Source organism: Melozone crissalis, unplaced genomic scaffold (genome assembly GCF_028551555.1).
Source record: "Melozone crissalis strain CALT ecotype California unplaced genomic scaffold, PUWL_Pcris_2 ptg000057l_1, whole genome shotgun sequence".
NCBI lineage: Eukaryota > Metazoa > Chordata > Aves > Passeriformes > Passerellidae > Melozone > Melozone crissalis.
Genome location: NW_026535835.1, coordinates 6,083,949 through 6,092,604, shown reverse-complemented (window position 1 = coordinate 6,092,604; position 8,656 = coordinate 6,083,949).

Below are 8,656 nucleotides of genomic sequence, written 5' to 3'. Positions count from 1 at the left end.
ATTCAGTATCTTAAGATCCCATTTCCCCTTCGCTGCCAAGGGGTGGATTCCCAGCTCTGTCTCACTCGCAGGCTCTCTGGGAAGGGGATGGGTGCTGGTCCAGGACTCCTCTGGGATCCCAGACCCACATCCCTGCTCTCCCAGCGGCCGGGCTGGCAGCAGCGTGGCTGGGGGAGCAGTGCCATCGTGAGGATGCTCCCACCACTGGGAGGATGCTCTGCCATCGTGAGGATGCTCCCACCACTGGGAGGATGCTCTCGCACACTGCTCCAATGCTGGGCTGTCAGGCTCAGCTCTGTTGCCACCTTTCTCTCCACAGAGAAAAGCAAGGCACAATTCTTCCCAAAGATTTCTGAGATTCACATTCTCTGAACTTCAGAGAAAGGGAAAACGCAATTCTTATCGCTTGCTGTGCCTTGTGTTTGTGCTAAGTAGAATGCAATGTGGAGATTGCTTATCCAAAGTGATGGTGTTTTGTTTCCTTGGCCTATCGTGTGTGTGTGTGTGTCTGTGTGTGTGTCAGGACTGTTGGGTGACAGTCATGAGATTCAGAGCAGTTGTGTGCAGATTCAGTTTAGATGAAATATATATAGTATATTATAATAAAGTAATTAATTAGCCTTCTGATATCCATGGAGTCAGATGAATCATTCTCTCTCCACTCGTTGGAGCCCCCCTTTGATTTACAATATAGCTCAGCCAAGCCCCAAAATGAATCCTTGCAGTCCACACAGGGCACACCAGCTCCTGGAGGGATGCACAACAACTGCTGCCACTTCAGGCATCTGCTGGTGGTCAGAAACTCAGGAAAGGTCATTGTAATCCACATTGAAATCAGTGACCAACCCTTCCTTCCCATGGAAACCCCTCATCCAGCTTCTTGCTCTTGAGAAGAGCTCCTAGGTGGGACCGTGTGCTGGTGTCCACCCAGCCAAGGCCCCTCCACACCATGGGCTGGTGACATATTCTATGAAAAATCCTTTCGTTAGGATCTTTTCTCCTGAGAAGCTTCAGCTTCTCCATGTTTTGCTGCTTTGGAGAATTGTTTACCCAGCATGTGAAATCGTTTTTACTTGATGACCAATGACAGCCACCTGTGTCGAGGCTGTGAGCAGTCACAAGATTTTATTATCATTCCTTTCAAACCTTCTGATGAAATCCTTTCTTCTATTCTTTTAGTATAGTTCTAATATATAATTTTCTTTTAATATGATATATATCATAAAATAATAAATCAGCCTTCTGAACATGGAGTCAAGATTCTCCTCTCTTCCCTCATCCCTGTGAACACCACCACACTGAGGGGCTCCAGAGCATCCAGACCAAGGCTTGGACCTTGTTGCCTTCACTATATAGTTTTAATATATCATTTTCTTTTAATATCATATATATCATAAAATAATAAATCAGCCTTCTGAACATGGAGTCAAGATTCTCCTCTCTTCCCTCATCTCTGCAAACACCACCACACTGGGGGGTTCCAGAGCATCCAGTCCAAGGCTTGGACCTCATTTCCTTCACTATATACTATTAATATATCATTTTCTTTTTATATAATATATAACATAATAAATCAGACTTCTGAAACATGGAGTCAAGATTCTCATCTCTTCCCTCATCCCTGTGAACACCACCGCACTGGGGGGACTTCAGAGCCTCCAGACCAAGGCTTGGACCTCGTTGCCTTGACCAGGGTGAGATGATGGTGGACCAAAGGCTTTTCTGAGCACCAGCAAGAGGTGATGGAGGTGCAGGAAGGAGCTCGTTCAGGTGGGACACAGCCCAGTTCCATCTCCCTGCTCTCTGCCCGGCTCCTGCTGCCCAATCCTCTGGAGGAGACAGACAAGCTCAGTGATGGGGGCTGAAAACCAATCCACTGGCTGAGGTGGTGGCTTTCAATACTCCATTCATCCCTCCTGCAGCACGGAATAATGTCGCCTTTTGTGCCTCGGGCGCTCCCCTCTCTCCAGCGGGGCAGGGCTGACAGATGGCCCCGGCCCGGCCGAGCCCCGGAGCGCGTCCTGCCCGCAGGGACCTTGTCATCGCCACCCCGGCCACTCTTGTGACAGAGCCAGCGCGTTCCTGCCGCCTCGCAGGGTGGCAGCGGGCATTAACCACTGCCGTGCTGTGCCACGCCACAGACCCTCTTACCCCAAAGAGGGAAACCCCAATTTTCCTTCTCCATCTGTGCTTTTCCAGCTGCTTCTCAATCCGCATCCCCAATGCTCAAGATTGAGCTGAAAAATGAATCCCCTTCCTTAAACCCAGCAGTGTTTGGACTCTTTCAGATTAAAATCTGATTTTAAGCCTTAATTAGTTGTTACGGCACTGTAGCAAAAGCCAGCATCCCTTCCAACATCACTCAGAGAAGCTGTGGCTGCCCCATCCCTGGAAGTGCCCAAGGCCAGGTTGGATGGGGTTTGGAGAAACCTGGCTTAGTGTAAGATATCCTGCCCATGGCAGGGGAGTGGATTGGAATGAGCTTTAAGGTCCCTTCCAACCCAAAATTTTCAGTAATTTTGTGATGATTCTATGATTTAAAGTGTTGCCCAATGTGGGTTTATGGAAGTCCCTTCACACCAAGGTTTTCAGGCTGCCAGGTGTCCTGTGAAGCCACCCCCCAACATGGACACACTGGAAAAGCAGCAAATCCTCCATCAGCCCCATGCTGCACAAGGGATGGTACCACCAGGGATGGAACAAAACCCACCAGGGAGGATCAGGGCTTTAATGTGGGGCACAGAAATCTCTGCTTTCACCCCAAATAACACAGCACAGCAAATACCCTGTGCCCAGCCAGCCCTTTGCCGTCAGTGAAAACTTCTCCCCATCTGGACACAGGACCCCACAGGTCCTTTCACCCTTTTTTGTCCCCTTGGCCACAGCTGGAGTGAACCTCAGTTCTCTGCTTATCACTTCTTCCACTTTTTGACTATTCAAACAACTTCAGGAGGAATCACAGTTTATCAGCTGCCACCACCCTGCCAGATCATTATTTGTAGTTACCACCCTGACTTTAAAAAAAATGCATCATAAATCCACGTACCTGTTTGGTATTTTCTCTCCAGTATAAAGATGGGTGTATCAAATCCCAGAAATATCCGTCCTCTTTTGAAATAAACAAAGGAGCTGGCTAGTTAGTCATAAAATCTTCAAAAATAATGACTGAAATTAATATTCCTGGGAAGATGGGATGGGAATAAGGCAGGATTTTTTTTCTTTAGGTGAGATCTTGCTTAGTAAATTAAAAAAAAATTAAAAGGGGGGAAGAAAATGGATCTCATCCATCAACGGAACAGCTCCAGCCTGTCATCCCTTGGCAGTTCTGGGGCTGCTGCTGCTGGCTTACAGCAGGATGGCAGCCCTGCAACCCATCCTGGGACAGATCATCCCCAAAGCAAAGCAGAAAGAGAGGGAAAAGAGGAGGAAGAAGAAGCAGAAAGAGAGGGAAGAGCGCTAAGGAGACATGGTGGGGAGGGAATGGCTCGGGTTTCAGGGAGGCAGGCAGGGACACATCCTTAAACTGGGTGCTGGCAGAGCCTCAAGGGGAAGGAAGGAGCTTTTTCAGAGGATTTGGGCTTTTCAGCTCCTTCCCACCTCCCTCCCGGGCTGTGTGAGTGCCCACCTGGAGAGGAAGGCAGCAATAACCACCTGGCTGGGAATCCTTCTGTGACAGAGCCAGCGCTGGGGTGCAGCAGGAGGGGATGGCTCTGACTCCTTCCCTGCCTGGAATCCTTGGAGATCTGTTCCTTGGGCAAACTATGGTCTGCCCTGCCTTTTCCTAGGCAAGAAATTACCTTTAGAGGTCCTTTTTCGCAGGATTTTTCCTGTCTGACCATCCAAAGCATCTCTGCTGAGGACCTGACCTATCCCTGTGCTCTCAGCCTATACTGAGGGACGTCCTGTGGCTGGAAACCTTCCCCATCCACCTCCACCGCCTTCTGCTCCACACATTCATGTCGTCTCCTTCTGCTCCTGACCATGGCATCTCTTTATTTTAAAGAGATTATTTAATTTTTTTATTTAAAATTTTTAATTTAATTTTTTATTTTCTTTTTATTTTTTAAAAATTAATATTTTAAATTTTAAAAACAATTTCAAAATAATAGACAATTTAAAATAATTAAATTTTTTATTATTTTAAAATTTTTTAATTTAAGTTTTTATTTTATTTTTCATTTTAAAATATTATTTTTAATTTTAAAAATAATTTTAAAATAATATAAAATTTAAAATAATTTAAAATTTTATATTATTTTTTAAAAAATATTATTTAATTTTTATTTTAAAAATAATTGTGTATATTTAAGAATTTTTAACTATTGCAGCCTTTAAACCATTTTCACCATCATTGCAAGTAAAAGCCAGATAATGTGAAACTCGTGGGTCTCAGCAGCCTTGAAGACCACAGAAAAGGAACCTCCAAACATACTGGATTTCCCAGCATTATGAATTTTTTAATTCCCCAGCAATTTTAGGAGCCTGATGTGCTTTTGGCTTTGAGCAAATTGATTTTGTGAGCCACAGGATTCCTGCCCTCCTTCTCACAGGAGGCAGAATTTGCCTTGTGGCTCTTGCTGCTGGATTTTTCACCTGCTCCTATGCAAAGCCCAGACATCTAAATGCCCTAAAAAGTCTTGGTTTTGTATTTTAACTCTGCACAAAGCCAGCTCTGGCTGCAACTGTGGCCAACTGTTCCTTTCTTGCAGGGATTCAGTAATTAGCAATTAGGCACTTTTATTTCCCAGTAGCAGCAAAGTTCTAATTAACCAGATCATGAGCACAAGTTTCAAAGGTGCCTTTTAAGTCTGTTTTGCCTAAACTTTGACAAACCCCCCACAATTCTGGCTGTCTACCAGGGCCCATGGACTGGGAATCATCAATCCCCAGCCAGGTTTTGCAGACCAGGAGCAAAATGTGGACATGAATAGGATGCTCCCCGCCCCATCCAGGATTTCTGTGGGCATTGGGGCAGCATCTCAGCCTTTTTCCATGTTCCTGTGTGTGCTTTGAGCAGCTTGGCAGTGTCAGGCTGGGGGATTACGCTGCTCTGAGGAAAAGAAAACACAGCCAGCCTTATTCAAGGAGCAGCCACAACATAAGAAAGGCTAATTATAAAATTCCACAGGACAGCAAGGCTGTTCTCTTGTGTGCCAGGGGAGAAAAAAAAAAAACAAAAAAAAAAAAAAAAAAAGGCAGCTCTTTTTGTGCTTTTCCTGATGGTCCTGCTGCCCAGTCAGGCAGGGACACTCCAGGACACTCAGAGATGCTCACAGCACAACACCAGAGAAGATTCTGGAGGACTCAGGGCCATCCCCACACCCACCCAGCAGCTGCCACGTGCCACAAGCAGTTTCCTATGGCAGTGGTGGCATCTCCAGCAGAGCTCCCTTCTGGCAACAGCTTGGCCATGGGTAGAAAACAAGTGGCCATGGAACTGCAGAAAATACAAGGCCTCCAGAAAAAAAACCCACAAAAACCAAAACTCCAAAGTGATTTCTCTTTTCAATTAGTTGGGAAAATACAGAGAAAAGAGATAAACTCATTTGTCCAGGCTATACCATGGCCAGGAATGCATTTGGGATGTAGAAAAGGGCCTGGTGCCGTATGAAAAAACCCTAAGCTGAAACAAAAAGCATTTTCTTGCTGCCAGGAGGGAAAGAAGGGGCTAAGAACACCAGTTACTGTTTCAAGCCATTAGCTGGTTTATAAAGAGTGATAGGATTCCCCTGCTGATTGCTGAGCTAAATCACTGAGTATTTAGGGGGCTCCTGCTGCCGCTTTCACTTTTGGGAGCGCTGGCACAAAAAATGCTGCATTTACAGCAGGATGGAGCTTCCCCTCCTTCCTCTGCTCCTCCAGGGCACAGCCAGGGACGGGATCCTGCACTGTGGGGTCCTGGCAGCTCCCAGCCCCAAACCAGCCTGTGTCCTGCAGCCTTTGAAGAAGGAAAAGATGTAAATCTTTCTGTAAAAATACCATTTTGGTTCCCTGTCCTGACACCAAGCCCCGCCTCGCTGCAGCTGTGCTCCCAGCACACCCCTGTGCTATTTGGGGAACCACGAGCTAATTTTAAGGTGTTCTCTGGCAGTTTATAAGCACTGAAGGAAGGGCAGGGCTGAGAAAAGAGCAATGGAAGCCCCCAGGGAGGCTCAGCACTGCTCTGGGCTGCAGCAAGCTGGAGCTCAGGGAGAGGTACCCATCCCCTCCTGGGACAAAATCACCTTTGTTCCTCCCTAATCTGTTCTGCTTCCTGCAGAAAGCACCTGGGGCAGGTGGGAAGGAGCAGCCCAAGGACACGGTGCTGACAGGAGAATCTGCTCTCCAGAGGGAAGCAGACCCATACCAGACTCCCTGTTTCCCATCCTGATGTGATCTGTTACTGCCCTCCCCAGCCCTAGATGGAGGCTGGAGCCCAGGGAGGCTGGGAAGGGCAGGAACAGATCACATCAGGGTGGGAAACAGGGAGCTGGGTCCTCTCTGTCACTAAAGGCACTCAATGTGAACCATGAGCTTTAGGGTGTGTCTGTAACTCCATTTTTCTTTCTGCCATCACTTCTGAGGGTGCAACTTCACCTTGTTGTCATCTTGTTGCAGAGGTTCCATGCTGTTGTCTCATTTTCACAAAAGTTTCATATCTTCTTGATATTTTTGCTCTTCTATTTTCTCTTCAGAGCACTGACTCTTTCTTCACAAAGCAGCCAACGGACTCCAGTTCCCTTCCCAACACCACCCCACTCTTTTAGAGCATCTTCTTCTCATTAATTACAGCTGTGGCCTGTTCAAGTCAGGCCTGCTCCTAATCTTTGATAATTGGCCCAGCTGCAGCTCCTTAGGGGTGAGATTACTTTCTACACTATCTTTATTTTCTTATATTCTATCCCCCTACATCATCTGGCAGCAGGATCCTATATATATGTATATCCTATAGCCATATATATGAGTGAAAATGCACATTTTATGATTGGCTTTTCACAAATATTAAAATGAATATTATATGTGTTATGTTAGAAAGTAATGCTGTGTTAATTCTCTTAAGTATTGTGTTAAATATAGTTTTAGGTTATAACATAATGCTAAAATGGAAAATATGCTATGTAGGATACTTTTTCTAAAGAAAGGACTTGCAGTGAGATAACAGTCACAGGACACCTGAATCTTTCAGAGAAAGAGAATTTATTGCTGTCTTATCAGAAGAAACGAACTTCTTCCTTCCTTGCTCAGCCCTGTAGATGCTGTTGAGATTAAGAGGAAGAAGCTGACACTGACCAGACAGAATCCTGTGTTTGGATGGAATTTATGCATCATGTATGAGATGTATGAATATGCAACAGGCTGTTGTTTTTAAGGGTTAATCCCTTGTTACCATGGGTCCTTTTTCGGGCTTATGCTGCTCAGAAAAGTTAGAAAGTGTATGTTTATTGTGGGATAACTCCCAAATACACACCCCAATTTACAGGTGATCACAGAGTCCTTTTATCTATATAAGTATTGAATACCCAAAATGCATATTCATAACTTTGGTACATCCCATTCCCTGCTTCATATGGTAATTAGTTCAAAAGCTATTAAGCATGCACAGTTTGTTCATCGAAATGGGTTGGTGGGGGTCCCAAAGTGAGGAAGTAAATGAAGTCTTCCTCGTTCTGACCTTTCTACCTTTTCAATGTAAATATGACAAATGAACCCTTGGTAGGACTCCCACTCTCCATTTTCAATTGGTTTCAGAACAGAGGAGGCCTACAGTTGTCTTATGCTCCTAAAAGCTATTTATCAGTTTCTATATTCTTCATTATAAACCCAGCTAACCAAACATTGTGCTGACAAGCAATCAATTATTAGTTAAGTACTAACTCTTAACTTCATCAAGGCCTACCCATTTATTTTAATTAACTCCAACAAAGCTTATCTCTAACCAAAATCTTAGCTCCTCTAAAATCTCTAAATTCCTTGGAGTTTATGTCTCGGTTTAGCTGCAGGAAAGCTCGGGAGGGATGGATGGAGGGATGGATGGGAGGGATGGATGGAAAGCCGGCCCTGGTGGCTGCTGCGAGGCTCAGTGTGCACTAGGTGGCACGCAGCAGCAGGGAGAGGCTGGGATGAGGGAACGGGGAGGAAATCTCCGCTGGGAAAAGCAGGCAGGAGGCAGAACGGGATGAGTTCTGCCCCTAATTAGCCTTAATGGCGAGGTGAGTGTGGCCAGAGCAGGCGAGACAGGAACACAACCCAGAGGACTCGGCTCCAGAGTTTCCCAGCTGGATTTAGCAAAGGCAGGGATGGAGAGAGCATTTTGATAGGGGTCAGGATAATGGGAGAAGGGGCTGGGGTTACAAATGAGAATGGTAAATTTAGGATTGGCATAAGGAAAGAATGTTTTGTGATGAGTGTGGTGAGGCCCTAGCACAGGTTGCCCAGGGAAGATAAGGATGCTGGAAGTGTTCAAGGTCAGGTTGGGTGGGGCTTGGAGCAGCCTGGGATGGTGGAAGATGTCCCTGCCCCTAGCAACAACCTGGGCTGGTCCCTTCCAACATAAACTGTTCAAGATTCTGTGATTTCCCCAGAGAAGGCAGGCAGTGGAACACAGAGAGCTGAGCTGAGCTCATGGGACATCTCCCAGTACCAGCAGGGATGAGGAACCCGTCCCTCTGAGCAGGTA